The sequence below is a fragment of the Phocoena phocoena genome, chromosome 2, assembly GCF_963924675.1.
Source record: "Phocoena phocoena chromosome 2, mPhoPho1.1, whole genome shotgun sequence".
In the NCBI taxonomy this organism is placed as follows: domain Eukaryota; kingdom Metazoa; phylum Chordata; class Mammalia; order Artiodactyla; family Phocoenidae; genus Phocoena; species Phocoena phocoena.
In genome coordinates this window covers 133212386-133222444 of record NC_089220.1, presented here as the reverse complement: position 1 = coordinate 133222444, position 10059 = coordinate 133212386, and the positions used below count along the sequence as shown (strand labels likewise).

General features: G+C 46.0%; 1 pseudogene; it reads left to right on the top strand.

Moving 5' to 3' along the window:
• The first annotated feature begins 4564 nt into the window (after window positions 1–4564).
• Window positions 4565–7708, top strand: LOC136118518 (ragulator complex protein LAMTOR3 pseudogene; annotated as a pseudogene).
• The last annotated feature ends 2351 nt before the right edge of the window (window positions 7709–10059 follow it).

Below are 10059 nucleotides of genomic sequence, written 5' to 3'. Positions count from 1 at the left end.
TTTTTACATGTTATTCTTCTTTTGCTTCTTTTTCAACCATCAAAAATGTAAAAATCAGGGCTTCCCTGGTGGCGCAGTGGTTGAGAGTCCGCCTGCCGATGCAGGGGACACGGGTTCGTGCCCCGGTCCGGGAAGATCTCACGTGCCGCGGAGCGGCTGGGCCCGTGAGCCATGGCCGCTGAGCCTGCGCGTCCGGAGCCTGTGCTCCGCGACGGGAGAGGCCACAGCGGTGAGAGGACCGTGTACCACACACACACACACACACACACACACACACACACACACACACACACAAAGTCATAAAAATCATAATCTAATAAACTTTAAAAAAAAAAATGTAAAAATCATTCTTGGCTCAGGAGCCATACAAAAATAGGCAGTGGGCTGATCTGGCCCAGAGCCCTTAGCCTGCTGGCCCCTGGTTTACGGTTTATGTCATTATCTGATTCGTGTCTGTCTCTTGCCTAGACTGGGAGCTCCCTGCAGGTGAGACCCTTGTCGGAGCTTGTTCACGTTTAAACCCCAGCACCAAGCACAGTGTCAGACAATTGTAGGGGGTGCAAGAAATATTTGTACAATGGGTGAAAGTTGAAAAACTAAATCTATTCAAGACATCATCCAAAGGGACTTAGAAAAGGAGGGAAAATTTGAGAGGTCCCCAGCATCTATTAATGTTTGAACATGGGCATTACATAATCACATGGAAAAACAGTGGAGACTTAATAGAACTTATCAAATAATAAACTGCTTTTCATAACGTTATATGATCCCAAGTATAAATATCAGGTAACTAATTACTGAAAGATATGGACATCGTATTTTTAGGAAATACACACTTAAGTACTAGGGGGAAAGGGACATGAGAGACGTAACGCGTTCAGAAAATGGTTCAGAAAAAAAAGAATCTGAACACACACACAGAGCCATCATAAGACAAGTGAGGCAAAATTTTAAAATAGGAAAATCTAGGTAAAGGGTATCTGGGGGTTCTCTCTACTGTTTTTGTCTTGCAACTTTTAAGTTTGAAATTATTTCCAAATTAAAAAAAGACATGGGTATCCTCGTATTGACCACTAGGGTCCCCTGTTCAACAGATTAGAGGAAGAAAAAGATAAATCCCCACGGCCATGCCCACGCTGTGAAGGCTGGTTTTCTTGCGTCACCCACATGCCCCCTCCTCTGGGCTAGGAAGAGGGGGGCTCACCCCTGCTTACTGACATCCACGGAGCCCAGACACCCCCACTCTACAGATGCAGCCTGAGGACCTCAAATGTTAAGACTCCCAGCGGCCTTGACCCCACAGTCAGGTCTTCCCCTGCATCCTGCTGCAAGTTCAATGTTGAGCATGAGGGGTCGGGGCCAGGGGACTGGAGACGGAGCAGCAAAGCTTTCAAAAACCAAGAATCGGACCAGAGTAAAGGGACCCGATTCGCAAGAGCTACCCAGATCAGGTGTGCATATGAACAAAAGCAGACGACCGTGAGCCTGCTGAATCTGGAAACAGCAGACCGTCAGAATTCGCAGAGATGTGAACTTTATATACCGCCAACGCATTGAAAATTCACCTTCGCAGGTGTCCCAAGATTGCTATTTTTTTTGAACTGCATCTTCCGGATGCCCCAAGGGCACACCCCGGGATGCTCTGCCAGCTTCCCTGCCTGCACCCCAACCCCCTGTGGGCAGCTGTTGACTCCTGTGCTTACAGGAATAAATGCGCGCACACACACACACACACACACACACACACACACACACACACACACACACACAGCGGGTAGGGGAGCCCACCACAAACCATCAAGCACATCTGATTCCGCAGGCTCCCTCCTCAGCAGAACTAAATCTCCAGGACTGCTTCTGGAAAAAGAAAACAGATGTGCTCGCCTGCCCCACGGGGAGCGGCTTCCCTGGGCACGTGTCAACACCTCAGAGGTCACCAGCTCTGGATCTCAAGTCTGAGCAGTGTGCTTCGCTGCCCTTCAGACTCTCTGGTGTGACTGTGACTCGGGAAGCTCTGGGGAAAACCGACAGAGGGACTGGGGTGAGGAGGAAGGTTGTAAAGTCCCGGCCCTCTTCTTTTCATCCCGCTGTTCCCCTGAGGCCATGAAGCTTTGGGGCTCTCCCCTGGGGAGGGTCCTTGGGGGGTAGGCTCACAGATGCAGCTCACCCGGTTGGCCCTACACCCGCTCAAACTTGCACCTGTCGACATGCTATTACTTCTTCCTCGGATGCCCTCACTCCTCCCTGCCCGTCAATGTGCTCCAGGCTCACTCCCTTGTCCTTCCAAACCCCCTCTAAGCTTCATCTCCTCTGGGAAGAGGTGCCAGGAAGATGTGCCCCTGGTGGCTGCCCACAGCACCCTGTTCTTTCCTCCCTGTGGCGTTTACCAGGTCCTCTTATAAGAGTCCATGTTCCTGGACCCCCCACCTCAGCACAAGCTCCCAGAGGGCAGGGCCAGGCTTACCCATCCTGCACTCGCAGTGAGCTGGGTGCACATAGAGGATGACAAGCAGAGACTTCTAAGAGGGATCTCTGGGCCCTTTCCCTCCTCCAGAAAAGCCAAACTGCTATTGACATCCCTGCTTTGTCACTAAGATTAACCAGAAAGGTGGTCCATGCAGACCCCGCTCCCACACTCCCTGGAAACTCCAGGTGAAGTAAAGGCACGTTTAGGTGCCATGACCCATGCTTATTCCCTTCCGACTTGCAACCGTCCTGTACAGCGACATTGGGTTACAGCCATCCCAGAGAAAGAGAGGGACATGCCCCAACCTGTCCCTGTCCCATGTTTTACAAGAAGTTTGTCTGTTGGCAGAAAGAGCCCTCCACACAGGAGCACCTGTCTCAGCACCTGTCCTGCACACTGGCAGCTGACCCCTCGGTGCAGCAGGCAAGGACACCTCAGGAAGACGGCACAGCAGCCACGGAATGGAGAAGCCGAGGGAGGAAGCCGGGCCACGTGTGTGAGTTCTCCTGAGACAGACAGACATGAGGACCACACCACCAGGTGCCGGGGGGCCCTCGGCAGTCTTCCCACTTTCATCCCAGGACATCGAACACAAAAAAGAACAACTGAATAAGGAGGCTAGCTTTTACAAAAGCACTGCTAGTTAGGACTATTTGTGTGTTTTCCTTTTTTTCCCCCCTTTTCTTTGCCTGATCCTTACACAGCTCTATAAACTGTGTGTCCATGTAGGCAGGAAACTAAGTCAGATTCACTTAAACATGGATGGACCTAGAGCTTATCATACTAAGTGAAGTAAGTCAGAAAGAGAAAGACAAATACCATGTGATATCACTTATATGTGGAATCTAAAAAATGATACAAATGAACTTATTTACAAAACAGAAATAGACCCACAGACATAGAAAACAAACTTATGGTTACCAAAGGGGAAAGGGGGGAGGGGGAGGGTAAATTAGGAGTTTGGGATTAACAATACACACACTTCTATATATCAATATAAAATAGCTAGCCAACAAGGACCTACTATATAGCCCAGGGAACTATACTCAATATTTTGTAATAACCTATAAGGGAAAAGAATCTTTAAAAGAACAGATATATATATATATATATATATATATATCTGTGTAACTGAATGACTTTGCTGTACACCTGAAACTAACACAACATTGTAAATCAACTATACTTCAATGAAAAACAGAATCACCTAGCAGTAAATTTTCATCGCCACACAAATTCCCGTTTGCATAGTCTCCCTCCTCATAGATATAAAACTCACGATACCGCAGCTGAGAACTGCCCCCAGAATGCCAATATTGCTTTTCAGAGAAACAAAAATGCCTCAGGAGATGCCCATTTATATATAACACATAAGCTCGGAACTCTACGAGCAAGAGGGTCTGGATTATTCAGACTGCTTTGGGGATGGCCTCTGATGCCGTTTCAGGTCCAGGGAGGATGCTCCGGCCACCCTGTGGAGCCCACAGGTCACCAGGTCCCGCCTGATTCCTTCCAGGCCCCAGAAGCTCAGGGTACCTACCGGTTGCCTCTGCAGCGGTCCCCACGCTGCCACTTCTAGCAGGCTCACTCCTCGTCCTCAGGTGATGAGGGAGCGTGGGGCGGGCCGAAGGGCCCTCCGAGCTCAAGGATTCTAGAAGTCACTGCCCTGAGTGTGCTTAGCAGGGCCTTAGCTTTGTCTCTGCCATAGGGTGGCCATGGGGACCCTGACCCCTGACCCTTCAGTCTAGGATAAGCAAGTCAAGTCCATTTTCTCCCTCTCCCACCACAGCCTCCAGGGGCCTCTGGCTGCAAACAGCCACCAAACGCCTTTTGTTCCAAAGCCAAGATGCCAGGCACAGCCCCCAGAGGTGCAGGGGACATCTCATCCGTTTCTAATTATATTCCCTCCGGAAGCCCTGTCCACAAGAGGGTGGGAGTCAGGCATTTCTGGGGCACACATCTGCACCCCACGGGCCACGTCTCTTCCACACCTAAGAAGCAGAGGCACCAAGCCCGCCCTCCCTCCCGGCCCCTGGAGACCAGGACTGGCCAGAGCTGCGTGTCCTCCCAGCAGCACACCTTTGGGCTGCGCTTGTCATGGCTCCTGGTGCCACCTACCAGACAAACGGCAGGAAGAGCGGCATCTGCCTCGCCTCAGGGGACACCTGGAGGGTGTCACAGAAGGCTCCGGTGATAAACCAGGGAGGCCCAGAGGTCCACGACATCAGCCACATCTGCACGCTAGGCCAACCAACCTCAAAACACATGCAGCCAGGATGCAAATGCCTTTTGAAATACAGAACCATTTCAAAACCCCAGGGGACTCTGTACTCCATTTAGCCAGCATTTCTCTCTTCCAATTAGCCTTTTTAAGTACAGAGTTGGAAACTCACTTCCACAGACTCTTTTCCCTCCCCACGTCTGGCCCTAAACATCGGAGGCCTTACCTCATGCGCTGTGACATCCCAGTGGCGCGGGAGCCTGGGAGGAGGGCTGCCCACGGAAGCCTTGCCCCGCCTGCCTTCTCTCCACCCCACTTCCTGCCTGGCGGATGCTCACGGGCTCTAAGTCAGGAGATGTTATCAGCAAGCTGCACGTGTAACACAGGCAGGTTACGGCCTCACTGCCCAGGCGCCAAAAAACATGATTTTCCTCTTTGCACTCACTCATAAAACCACCCAAGGCCATGATTCAGCCACATCCGATTTAAATGTCGTCTGTCTCTCAGGGGGAACCAAAAAATTTACCTGAGCCATCTCTAAACAGGAAAGACAAGGACCTGTGAACAGACTGTGACGTGCAGACAGAGCAGTTCTCAAAAACGCTAAAGCCAACATAAAATTGGCCTTAAAATTCTTGTTCTGTCAAACGTATTGACCTGAAAAGTCATTTGTGATACGCTGTTCGGGTGGAAAAATGTTCCAAAGCAGCACGTGTAACATGGTCCTATTTCTGTAAAAAAGAAAATTCCACGGGTACGTACTCACACACACTCCAGTGGTTATCGTTAAGTAGTGAGATTAAAGGTGATTTTATTTTCCCTTTTTCTTATCCGTAATTTCTATACCACACATTACATCTGTAATAAAAGCTATGACCTGGTCTTTTTAAATGGTCAATCATCTTTGGGCCTGAGGACTAGAGTGGTTTTGTGTCCAGTGACTCACCCCCAAGTTCACTCACATCCTCACAAACAGCACCAACTTCTCACATGAACCACTTGAAGTCCGTCCTTCACAACAAACAGGGAAGCAGGATGGCGCCTGGACATCAATAGTTTTTTCCAATCTTCAAACAAAGAAAGCATCAAGGTCCAGCCAGTTTTAGCATATTCTACTAAACATTTAGGAAACAAATAATTCTAATCTGATACTAACTATTCCAGAGAAAAGGAAAATAAGGAACTGACCTAACTTGTCTTATGAAGCTAGTAAAACTTCTACCAAAGCCTGACAAGGATATTACAAAATAGGAAAATGACAAACCAATCTCAGTCACTAAGAGAAACAAGAAAGTCCTGAGCAAAATATCATCAAACTGAAAGTAGCAATGTGAATAAAAAGATAACATGACCATGACCAAGCTCCTTTATCTCAGGAATGCAAAGTTGGTTTAATATTAGAAAAAAAATCAATGAATATGAGTTCACCACCTTAACAGATTAAAGGAGAAAGTATAATATTCTCAACAGAGCTAGAAAAAGAATTTAATAAAATTTGACATTAGCAAACTAGGAACAGAGGGAAGCTTGCTGGGGAAAAAAAATCTACAAAACCCTACAGCAAACACTGCTCTTAGTGTCAATATTGAAAGCACACCCTTTAAGATCAAAAACAAGACAGGATGCCTATTATCATCACTTCTATTTAACAATGACTTAGAGGCCAAGAGTGAGTATAAAAAGGCTTTAAAAAAGAGAGAGATAAAATGTTGAAGGACCTGGGGGGGAAGGGAGGCAGTCTTATTAGTCTCAAGTGATATATCTACATAGAAAACTCAAAAGATCTGCATTTACACTACTAGAATTCATAAGAGTTTAATGAGGCTGCTGGATTTTTTTTAATCAATTTTTTTTTAAAAATCAACTGCATTTCTAGACACCATGAACAGAAAGTAAGAAAGTGATATTTTTTTAAAAAAAGAGATCAGATTGAGGTCATCAATCGTGTGGCAGCGGCTTGCAGAGCAGCCTGTCTTTGAAGCTGTCCCCAAAGTGACAGCAGAGAGAAGCCAGCAGCCCCAGAAGCAGAAACCCGGGCGTGGAGACTGATCCTGCGGGATACAGGGGTCATTACCGTGGATGATCTGGGATGAAAGACTAATATGAATGGGCTTGCTGAGTCCTGAGTTTCTGCCCAGAATCGGGGTGGAGGAGAGGCATGGAGGTGCCTGGGGGACCTTAAGTGATTCCTGTATTAAAAACTACCATGTGTGAAAGGGCCCCATGCTATCGCTGTGTCTCATAGAGATAGAGGGCCCATTATTACAGTGGCCAACAGAAATCCTCCAGAGCATTGCCACAGACCAGGGAGCAAGCTCGGACTCTCAAACAGCGAAAGTATCACCTGCTTCCTTAACACCTACCAGGTAGTTAGTTCCATGTAATCATTTGCCTTTGGAAACAAAATCACTATGTTGAAGAGCTATCTGCACCACACCGTGCACGGCAGCATTATTTACAACAGACACAAATACTGTGCGATCTCACTTATACGTGGACTCTAGAGAAACCAGACTCATAGAAAAAGAGATCAGATTTGCAGTTATCAGAGGCAGGGGGTTGCGGAGGGGGAAATCGGGTGAAGGCGGTCAAAAGGTACAAACGTCCAGTTACGAGATGAATACCTCCCGCGGACGTAATGTACAACATGAGAACTACAGGTTAACACTGCTGTATGATAGACCTGAAAGCGGCTAAGAGGGTAGATCCTATAAGGTCTCATCACAAGGTAAAAAAAATGTTTTTGTAACTATGTGAGGTGCTAGATGCCAACTAAACTTATTGTGGTGATCACTTCATAATATATGTATGTCATTATGCTGTATACCTTCAACTTATACAGTGCTGTATGTCAATTATATCTCAATAAAACTGAAAAAAAATGTTTTAATTTTGAAATCATTTGCCTTTGATGGTGAGTTTCACAGCCAGGAGCAATGCCAATACAGCACTAACTGTTCCTAGGAAAGGAACTTGCTCCGTTATTTGAAGAACTGAGACTCGTTGTGGAAGGTTCTTAATCTGACAGTGGTTTCAATACTTTCCTCCTCTTTGTGACACCAGACACGACCTCCACCCAGCAGTCTTTAGGCCACAATAATATTTGTATCCAGATTCTCTAGAGGGGCCCCTTCTCCAGCTTATACTCAAGAAAGAGTCAACAGTTAAACTTTCTGGACAGACAGTGATATTTCTTTGCTTAGGGTCTTTTCTTATGTAGTCGGGTCTGAGGCTACCACAAAAATGGCTCCATCTATCCTAGCCCCCGTGGAGTCGGCTCACACACCAAATATGGATGAGATCCCATCCCATGGCTCAAAATCAAAACAGTCTGTTGATCCACTTAAGCCATCAAGGGCTCCCTATGGTACAATAACCCCAGGCCTGCAGGATGCAGCTGAGCCTTTCCATTGTGATTCATAACGAGGACATCGTGATCTTCACATTTTGTTTCATTTCTGTGCCTTGAATATGAGACCGATAAAACGGCTTAGTAATAAAATCAGTATAATCACTTTCTTATGTACATAGTATTTTGCAGTATGGGTGCAGGTTAGTAATCGTTTTGATTCTTCTCAAAGGGGGCTGCTCTATACCTAAACTACAAATTATAGCTAATGGTTTGTTCCTCCACGTTATCTATAACCAATCCATGTCAATGTCGTGCGTTCTTCATAAAATTTAGGTGTGATTTGTTAACAAACTCTGTTTCCGATATTGGTATGTTATGTGAACATGATAATACATTTTTTTTCAGACATGAGTACAAATAAAATAGTACTTTAAAATAAACAGTATTTTAAAGTAAAAAAAAAATTGGGAGACTGGGATTGACATATATATATGTATAAAATAGATAACAAATAAGAATCTGCTGTATCAAAATTTAAAAAAAAATTTTTTTAAGATACATCCTACCCCCCCAAAAAAAAATTTTTTAATAAATAAAAAAATATATATATATAATCAAAATGTAAAACACCTGGGAATATATCTAGCAAAAATGTATAATACATTTATGGAGAAGTTTTTGAAAGACATCTTTTCCAATACCTAAATCAATGGAAAGTTATTCCATGTTCATGAATGGGAAGAGTCAACATAAAGGGCCTGATTCTCTTTTTTTTCTTTATTGAAGTACAGTTGATGTACAATGTTATGTAAGTTACAGGTGTACAATATAGTGACTCAAAATTTTTAAAGGTTATAGTCCATTTATAGTTATTATAAAACACTGGCTATATTCCCCATGTTGTACACTATATCTCTGTAGCTTTTTTTTTATTATTATTTTATTGTTTTGTGGTACGCGGGCCTCTGACTGCCGTGGCCTCTCCCGTTGCGGAGCACAAGCTCCGGACGCGCAGGCTCAGCGGCCATGGCTCGCGGGCCCAGCCGCTCCGCGACATGTGGGATCTTCCCGGACCGGGGCACAAACCCCTGTCCCCTGCATCGTCAGGCGGACTCTCAACCACTGCGCCACCAGGGAAGCCCCTGTAGCTTACTTTATACCTAATAGTTTGTAGTTCTTAATCCCCTACCCCTATTCTGCCCCTTCCCCGCTTCCCTCTCCTCACTGGTAACCCCTAGTTTGTTCTATCTGTGAGTCTGCTTCTTTTTATTCTGTTATATTCACTAGTTTGCTGTATTTTTTTAATTCCACACATAAGTGATATCATGCAGTATTTGTCTTTCTCTGTCTGACTTATCTCACTTAGCATAAAGGGCTGATTCTCTTTAAATCAACCTACAGAGTCAATGCAGTTCTAATCGAAATCCCAAAACACTTGCTTTCTTGAATCTAACTCCTTTATAGCCAAGAATACCCAAGGCTGTGCTGGAAAAGGACAAGTCAGGAGGTACAGAAGAGCTGTGTGTGATGTGACTCTTACGGGTCAGCCTGACTGGGTGACACGGTGCCCAGATATTTGGTAAGACGTTAGTCTGGGTGTGTCTGGGAGGGTGTTCTGGCTGAGATTAACAATTGTCTGGGTAAACCGAGTAAAGCAGATCGCCCTCCCCAGCATGGGTGGGCCTCATCCAACCCACTGGAGGCCTGAATAGCACAAAAGGCAGAATAAGGGGGGATTCACTCTCTCTGCCTGACTGTGTTGGAGCTGAGACATCGGTCTCCTCCTGCACTCCCACTGGAACTTACACCATCGGCTCTCCTGGTTCTCAGGCCTTCAGACTTGGACCTTTATAATAAATCTCTTTCTGTGTCTGTATATCCTATTGATTCTGTTTCTCTGGAGGACCCTGGTGGGGAGGGAGGAATCTCCGGATAGGGTCCAGCCTGGATTTGCGTCTCAACTTTGCCACTAATAACTGCGACCTTGGGCAACCCATGGCCCCTCTCTGGGCCTCCAAG